The sequence below is a fragment of the Glycine soja genome, chromosome 8 (genome assembly GCF_004193775.1).
Source record: "Glycine soja cultivar W05 chromosome 8, ASM419377v2, whole genome shotgun sequence".
Taxonomy (NCBI): Eukaryota; Viridiplantae; Streptophyta; class Magnoliopsida; order Fabales; family Fabaceae; genus Glycine; species Glycine soja.
The window spans coordinates 27,494,173-27,503,742 of NC_041009.1; positions in this window are offsets into that span (position 1 = coordinate 27,494,173).

Genomic DNA, 9,570 nt, shown 5'->3' on the forward strand with positions numbered 1-9,570 from the left:
TACCAATGTTGAATGTATTAATCTTAACATCGGTTTTGAAAAGTCGATGTTAACATAAAAATGCTAACATCGATTTTTTAAATAACTGATGCTATATATAAAGAACTACAACAAAATAAGTGTATACATGATGAACGGTAACATCGGTTTTCTAGAAAAACCGATGTTAATCTATTAGTTAACATCGGTTTTTCTAGGAAACCGATGTCAATGTTCATCATGTATAAACTTATTTTGTTGTAATTAGTTATATATAACATCGGTTATTTATAAATAACCGATGTTAACGTTTGTACATTAACATCGGTTATGTATAAATAACCGATGTGATTAGAAATAACCAACATCGGTTTATTGAAAAACCGATGTTAAGGTGTATGTTGACATCAGTTTTTCTAAATAACCGATGATGTTTACTATATTAACATCGGTTTTTATTAATAACCAATGTTGTTTTCAAGTTTTTTTTTTATATAAACTTTCTGTTTTTACAATAAACCCAAAATTATACCTGTAAAATGCAATTTCAGACCCAATTCACAGCAAATAAACATTTTATTATGCTTTCAAGCAATTTTAATCACAATAAACAATGAATAATTGATTTATTATTAATAACTATCAACAAATGAATTCAATGTTCAAATAACATAGGAAATGACAAAAATGTTAAACCAAAGTAAACTAAGCTAAACTTAATGTCCCTAAATCCTAGCTCTGAGCTCTAACTCGAAGATAATACTGTGCCAACTAGATCCGAAGCGCCTTTAATCTCTCTGGCTCCAATGGTCTAGGATCGTTCAAATACTGCATGATGAAATAAATGAGAATAAGTTAATAATGTAATACAAATTATAAAAAATTGAATTTGTTTGAAATAAACGTACCGCTTCCCAGTTATTCTTGAAACTTCCTAAAATGATGGTGGACATCCAGTGCATGACATAATAGCCGCACTCAGTGCTTCCTTTTTGTCTATTACACTAAATACATAATGAAATTTGGATATTAATTAAACAATTAGTGTACAGACACATAAGAAGTATATAAAAGTGGAAGTTTTATGTAAATGACGTACCTTGACGACAATCCACCTAGCAAAAACCTTTGATTTAGGCTGTGGAGAATCATCAAGACCTTTTAAAGCACTGTTCCATAGAGTAACAATTAAAAACTAGTGTTGTTGAGGTATTTGAATGCAAATGTATTGAAAAAAACATTGACCTATTAATTATCCCCTTAAGGTAGTTGTCTGGCCTGTTATGCAATGAACAAAACCAGACAACTAGGTGTTCCTTGGGCACGATGACCACCATCTGCTAGTGTCCGCTGCAGTGGAGACGAATATGGGTTAGTATATTAGTAAACATGAATTAAATTCAGTTATTTTGTGTGACTTACCCATTCAGGTAGGCTCCAAGGTAGACATCGCGTTTTGAACTCGACATCCAACTCTTTATGTAACTTTCAGCCTCAAACTGCGATTGTCCATACCTCTGAATGGACTGTGGCTAGAGGAATCCATACAGATCAGAATTCCCCACTCGCATACTTGTTTCAGTCAGATGCCTGTTTATGTTAAGTCAAAGTTAAATATTTATGAATTGAAAGCAATAAGTTAGGTAATTAAAAGTAATCTAAAATAACTTACAGAATCCACAACTGTAACACTGATATGCTGAGACATTGACCACTGTGTGCGATTTCGGAGAGGTCTTTGTGCTTTAAGTAGAGCGGGAAGTCTGGATTAAAGACCTCGAACACGGTGGCATCCCATGTAACCTGGTAAGGCCTCAAGAAAAGCTCTGGGATGGCCAATGTCATCAAATAAAGCGAATCATCGACCTCCGGATTCGGCTTTTGAGGTGGTTTTGCCGGAGACACAACTGCCTGTTCATGAAACAAAGTTAAATGGCCTAATTTGAGGCACACTGAATGAATTAATTCAAAAAGAAGAAACATATAGTAAGAGTAAAGTACTTGTTGTGATAAAGGCTTGACCAGATGTGTCGGCCAAACAAGGAAGGTGTGAATTGCCTGCCCCACTAAGAAAACCTCATCAGTGGGTACAGAAATGGGAGCATTTGGATCTTTAACCTCCTCCACACCCACCTTTACTTAGCTAGGCAACAAAGGAGTGTCATGAACAATACTGGATCCCTCATAAAGTCTTCCCAGGGCAACCAGGCGGGCAAGATTTGCTTCGATGTATAAGCTGCACCTCTCTGAGTCACCTGTCTCAGGATCGATTCCTGAGGGATTAACACAACTCTCCTTTGTGCTTACTCGAGGACTTGAGGGACCAACCAGAGGCTCTGGAGGCAATGCAAGTCCCTGAGATTGCATCTGGAACTGAAACTGGGACTGCATTTGGCTGAACGATGCCATGAGCTGCCAAGTCACTTTTTCTGTGATCGACTCCTCTAGCTGGTCCCTGATTTGCTGGGTTAGCTGCTGCAATTCTTCAAGAGGCAGCGAGGAAGAGCTGCGAGATGTCCGTGGAGCCGATCCGAAGTATTTCTTGATGGTGACATCAGCATCAGCAGCACGGACACGTCTAGGGTGCTCTAGACGTCCAATAGCAGCGGTGAGAACATCCTGACGTCCATGGGGACGAAAGATCCCTGTGACGCCAGCTCCTCAAAGGAATCCTGCATAGAAAAGACACATTTGTACATGACATTCACAAAATAAAGAAATATAATTCTAATGGTTAGTTGAAAATGACTTACGATCTTCTCAGCGATTTCCTTTGCGGCCTCAGTCGTTATCTCCCCTGTTTTCTTGGTGCGGGCCATTTTCCGCTTCACGTGGCTTCTGACGGGGGATGGAGGGTCGATGACGCCATCAACGCTTCCTGACTGTGTAGCTTCCTCCAACTTCTTCTTGGTCTTCTCAACCAGGAGCTTCTCGTCCAAATATTCATAACCCCCACGAGACAAAACATGGGGGGCAGTGTTCTGTTTCTGGATGGCCTATGCCTTTTTCCGCACATCCTACAAAAATAAAACAATAATCTTTCAAATTGCAAGAATGAATTATAACAAGTTAATGTTTTTTGAAAAACAACTTAAATGGCAAGGTACATACCTCTCAAGAAGGGTCTCTACGAGTTTGGCAAAACTGGGCCCATTTTTCCTTGCATATGCCGTATTTCTCATAGACAGTGTCGTCCACACCGTCCTGGTCGGCTGCAAGGGCCCATTTCCTCGTGAGGTTTGATTTAAACTGCCTCTATCTCTCACCGACAATCTAAAGTAACTTCTTTTTTGTCCTACTATCAAAAGCCTCTGGGATTTCAAATTCCGCCTGACAATAACAAATAAGTTTTATTTGTTACAATAATGTATTTTTTGGCTATTAATTAAAGAAAAATATCTGAATATCCTCCCAAATCAAGTCCTTCTGAGCAGTAGGGACCTCCTTCTAGTTCTCATATGTGACGTCCACCTTATCACGTGTCACAATCCCCAAATATGTTCTTAATTTCTTCCTGTGGGGACTGTCGGCCTTGCCGGTAGCAGGATCAACGTGGACCACTGGTCTCTCAGCACCAGGTGGTCTAGTAGACAAAGATCGTAGACGTGAGGCTTTGCGTGTCTATTAGTCGCCTTATACAACTAAATTTTGCAAAGAAATTATTTTCCAAAACTTGTATAGTTCCTCTATTTATGGTTGTTTTGGAGTAATCTTGTAAATAAATCTTGTTTTATGGCTAAAGCTATCTTTAGAATATGTCCATTGGATTTAATGATGAAATCTGTGTAGTTTCAGGTAAAAAAGAGGTTAAGTCATGAAGTGCAAAAAGTGGCAGTTGAGCTTAGCTCAACAATTGGGCTAAGCGTGCATCCATCGCTAAGCGCAGCTTTAGCGCGTGTTAGTCGATGAATATGACTAACTTTTGTGTATAAAACTTGTGTAAATTGTATCAAACTCCTCCAATTTATGGCTATTTTGTAGTGTTGTAATTACTTTTTGATAAGGATAGGTAATAAATACTTAGTACTTCCATTTTGTGTGTTTAATAATCATTTCCTCTCAATTTCAGGTTAATTAGGCAAGTTTATGAAGTGCTAATTTTCACCCTCTCGCTAAGCCAATCTTCTGGCCTAGCGAGCCATCCATTGAGTGCAATACTTCTCGGCTGAGCGCGAGGAAGAATCTAGAAGAAGGATGAGCTGTGCATATTCGCTGAGCGAAAGGTCATCCCGCTAAGCGCATCGCTTCAGTCCATCAGCTGAGCGAGAAAAGCACACGCTAAGCCAAAATTCACTAATGCGCACTAAGCAGTTCAGAGTTGCGCTAAGCATGCAAGCGCAAACAAAGCCACCTATTTAAGCCTAAAATCAGATTTTGGAGAGGAGTTTGGCCTTTTCTTGAAGCTTCTGCAGGTCTAAAGATTTCTAGAGAGAGAAAGGTCCAAGTTCCAGAGAGTGATCGAGACCGTACCCGAGTCAAATAAACATTAAAATGCAGTAACTAGGAAGTGATCCTAGGTCGTTTCCCAATGAGCAATGATAAACCAAATGTTCATAACAGATAGTAGGAAAATAGTAACGAATGGAGGGGGGGATTGTTTGCTTTTGTAAATTAAACAGCGAATAGATGTGAATTAGAAAATATCAGAATTAAAACACGTTGCTTCCCCTTGATTCACAAGCAAGTCTCTTATCCTAGGTTACGAGAGTTTATCCTTTATCAGTTCAACCACTTAATCCAACCCTAAATTAAATTACTAAGTGAAATTTAACACAAGGCATTCATTATGTGATTAAGCAACACATACACCAATTAATCATAAACGATCATTAAGCATGAACGTAAATTAAGTGCAGAGGCAATTAATCAAGCACTAAGCATGCATGAATTAATAGCAACAAATACAGAATAATTGGTGAAGAGGAAAAACTGATCAGAATTTAATAATAATAATAGAACCTCAAAGAGAGCTGTGCTTGATCCTAAAGAGAAAACAACACTGGAGACTTAGCCTTCCATTAATCAATAGAGAACGAAATTTTATTGCTAAAACGAAAAGTAAAAATTGGAATTGCAAAACGAAAAAGTGTCTAAAAGAATAAGAGAAACCTAAAACTAAAGAACGAAAGAGGAGAGAGGATAGGAAAAAGAGAAGAGAGACTAAACTAGAACCTTGATGTTGTTATATAGTTTTTCAGCCTGAAAGCTTACAAATCTATTTTAAATCCAAGCCCATAAATAAAATAAAATGAAATCTAGATAAGATAAGATAATATCTAGATGAAATAATATCTAGATGAGATCAAATCTGAATAATATCTAGATAAAATAAAGTCTAGATAAGATAAAATTTTGTAGAATAAAATAGTCTACCCTCTTCAAGTCCTAGCCCAATTTTGGATTCAAGCTCAATGCTTCATTAATTCCTGAAATTAGATTAAAAACATCAAATTAGCTGAATGAGCCCAAATAATAAAACTGCCTAACTAATTTGACAATTAAGACTAATCAGTAATTAAAATGGTGCAAAAAGGGTTAAGAAATAGGAGAAAATAATGGCACATGAAAACCCCCCATACTTAGCCTTTTGCACTCCTGGGCAAAATGAAATAAAGAACAAAATCCAAGGATATCAAAGAGAGGCAAACAAAAACATTTACATATTTCTCAATGAACATCAAGGAATGAAAGGAATGTGTGTGACACCCTCTACCCCTCACATATATACTAATAAAGGAATAAAAATTCAAATATTAATTAAAATTATTTTTAAAACATTTTTAAATACAAGCCTTTCAAAGGGGTAAAAGACTCACATTCACTTTCTTCTACATCATATTCAAACTTGTCCAAATAAATAATAAAGTCATCTCGGCTCAAACAAGACCGTCTAAGCTTCATACAATTAATATAGAACATATATCCTAATGTTATATCCTATCAGAGCATTGTGTTCCCGTGTCCTCTAGCATGAGGTTCTTCATAGTCATCCACCTATTCATCTACTCCCCTGAACACAAAGTTCAAGATCATCACAGGATCCAAACACAAACAACACACAGGGAGTGAGTTATCACATTCCTAACTAATGGGAGAGAAACAAGATAACATGTAGGTATAAATATCATATAAACAAAATACAACTTACTTAAGCATCACTCACGTTATTTTACCACTTTGTCGCACAACATTACATTGCAACACCACACATTTCATTTATTTTCACAACATTCACGTACTCAAGGATCAAAACACAATATCATCAAGTCAATCAATATCGATCAATACACAAGCGTTATGCAACATATACACTAAGACTCAATCCTATATGCATAGTGCTACCATGTTAGTGAAAAACCTCATCAGGCGCTTAGGAGTACATGACAAGACAAACCACACACTAGCAAGTCAAGTCACTCTCACTAGGTAATATCATAGGGAGACCAGTCAGGGTCACAGTGTTTTGCGAGAATGCTTCAACCATATGGGATCAACATAGGCTTAAAGGAGCACTCAAACTGGGTGACCCCCAAGGCCTACACTCCGAAGAGTCCATCAGGGCCTCTCCCTCCTGATTCAGGTCCAACCCAGAAAATATTTTAGCACACAGACTCTATCTATGAACTGTACAAAACACACGACTCCTCAATTGTTCTCAAAATAATTTTAACTCATCGCCCTTTAAGGGTCTTATCATTAACTCGTCGCTCTTAAAGGGACTTAACATTAACTCATCGCCCAAAAAAGGACTTAGCATCAACTCATTGCCCTAAAAGGGACTTAACATCAACTCGTCGCCCTAAAAGGGACTTAGCATTAACTCGTCGCCCTAAAAAGGACTTAGCATTAACTCATCGCCCTTAAAGGGACTTATGGTCGTGTGATTGTACGATTCATAGTTCACAACTCAATGCACACAACACCTCAATGCACATATATATCTCAATCATATACATACTCAATTTATCACATAACTTAATCAAAATCACAATGGTATAATCTCAATTTAACACGTTATCACACCTCATGAATCATATACGCTTTACCTATGAACTATGCAATACACACATTTAATCAATTGTTTTCAAAGTCATTTTAACCCGTCGGGTTCCCATAGTGGATTCCATCACAATACCCATCGCCCTTAAAGGGTCTTATAATTGTGTGATTGCACTGTTCATAGCTCACAACTCAATACACACACATCAATATACATTTATTTCACCATTTATCACAGGTTCAATTTATCACATACTCGTAATTTGAATCACCATTTCATAATCTCAATATAATAATTTATACAAAAGGTTTGTCCCAACATGAGCAATAAAACCCTTCAAATAATTTCACACAATTATATCAAAATCATGGGTCAAAACACAAAAACATCTAGAGCACTCAAGTTTATTAATTAATTCTCATCAGAACATCAATTGGTACATAGAATACAACAATATTATATTTATAATCATAAAGAATAATTAAAATTCAATAAACATTCCAAAATAAACCCAAATTTAGTTCTCTAAGGATCCCTACACATGTTCATTCTAACCCCCAATTGTGATAAACTCATCCCTTACCTCTAAGCAGACTCACGTGTCTTCCGACTGCGATAGCGGCATCTCTTGCAGTTTCCTGAGATTTGTCCAATTTTTCCTCTGACTGCTCTGATAGAGTTCCTAAACGTCAGAGAGACGGAGAAGGGATTGAAGCCTCCATATGTACTGTCTTCGTGCGATTCCTTTGCTTGATGACATGCGACCTTTCTTTGGTCCTTGTGAGGTGCTTGGCACCCATCATTAGGCAATTTGTGAAATTCCAGGACATGCCGAAAAACCAAAAAAATATTGATGCACAATCCGTAAGTTTTCGTGACACACCGGAAATCAAATGGAAGCATCGTTGCATAATTAAGTGAGGTTCCGTAACATTCCGTAAGTCAAAAAGGGGATGATTATGTAATCCGCAAGGTTCCGTAACATTCCGTAAGTCAAAAAGGGGATGATTATGTAATCCGCAAGGTTCCGTAACATTACGGAAAGAAAACAAGTATCGTTACGAAATTCGTAAGTTTCCGTAACTTTACGAAAAAAGAATCACCAAAAAAAGCAGAGGGGGGTGTACTTAGTAAAAATGGGGGTGCAAATAGCACCCAGGCCCACTTGGGCCCTCCAGAATATTCCTCCAGAAGGCTGTTGCTTCTGGAGGAAGCAACCTGGCTCGCCTGGGCGAGCTGAGCTCGCCTGGGCGAGCTGGGCGGCAACCACCTCCCCTATTTTGCTATAAATAGGGGAGGAAGTGAAGAAGAAAAGGGTTCATCCCCTTTGGCACTTCTCTCTCTTTCGAATTTGCTTGGAAAAATTGTTTCCGTGAAGAAAATCTAAGCCGAGGCGCTTCCGAAACGTTTCCGTAACGTTTTCCGTGAGGAATTTCGCAAAGGTTTTAACCGTTCTTCGACGTTCTTCATTCGTTCTTCATCGTTCTTTGATCTTCAATGGGTAAGTACCTCGAACCAAGCTTTTCGATTCATTCTATGCACCCATGGTGGTCCACATTGTGTTTCGTGCATTTTTATTCTCGTTTTGTTTACTTTTTATACCCCCTGTTGACGTGCTTAAGCCATTTTACTTAAGTCATTTCTCGCTTAACTTAAAAATAAAATCAATTTCCACCGAACGTTTGAATTGTATTATCCATTTACTTCGATTAAAATAAATTCCGACCGTTCGGTCGTACCGTAACCACGTTGGAAATCAAAAAAGAGGTAAAAAATAATATAATAATCAAAAAAACATCTTTTAGCCAAATAAAGCGGAAAATCAATCGGACGTTTTCTCTTTGGGATTTCTCATTCTTAATCGAATTGATTAATAACTAAAGTGAAACTAAGGCTAAAATCAACTCGCCTAGTCAAGCTCGTCCATAAAAAATAGGCTTTTGAAGTTTGTCATTTCAATTTCTCACTAAGTAAAATGGATCATTTTTAAGGTCCAACGCCTTAAAATGATCACCTCTTAAGCAAAAAGAGAATCACTTGTTCCGAAAGAACTACGTAGGTCTGATTTCCTCATCACAAATTGAGGAATACGTAGGAGCAAAGGGAAACACCCTTGTCGACCACAAAAAAGAAAAAATATAAAAAGGGTATAAAGGATATAAGAACATAAAAGGGAACATAAAAATCAAAGTCATGTTTGCACATTCGATTAAAGGCTGCCGTCCCTTGGGACGGACGTGTGGGGTGCTAATACCTTCCCCGTGCGTAAATACAACTCCCGAACCTTTCACTAAAAAGTTCGTAGATCGCGTCTTTTTCGGTTTTTCCGACGTTTTCCTCAAATAAACGTTGGTGGCGACTCCGCGCGTATTCCTTTCGTGGAACACGCATCCCGCGAGTCTCGCGTCGCCCTCCCGCCGAAGGGTAGGTTGCGACACCTTGGAAGGCATTGCTTCCACAATCTCCCCCTTTTTGATGATGACAACCCTGAAATCAAGAAACACATACACATTCTTTTTCCTAGTCGATCACTCACTTATTTCTCCATATTCTCCCCCTTTGTTTTTGAATTTATGCTTCACTTGAAATTA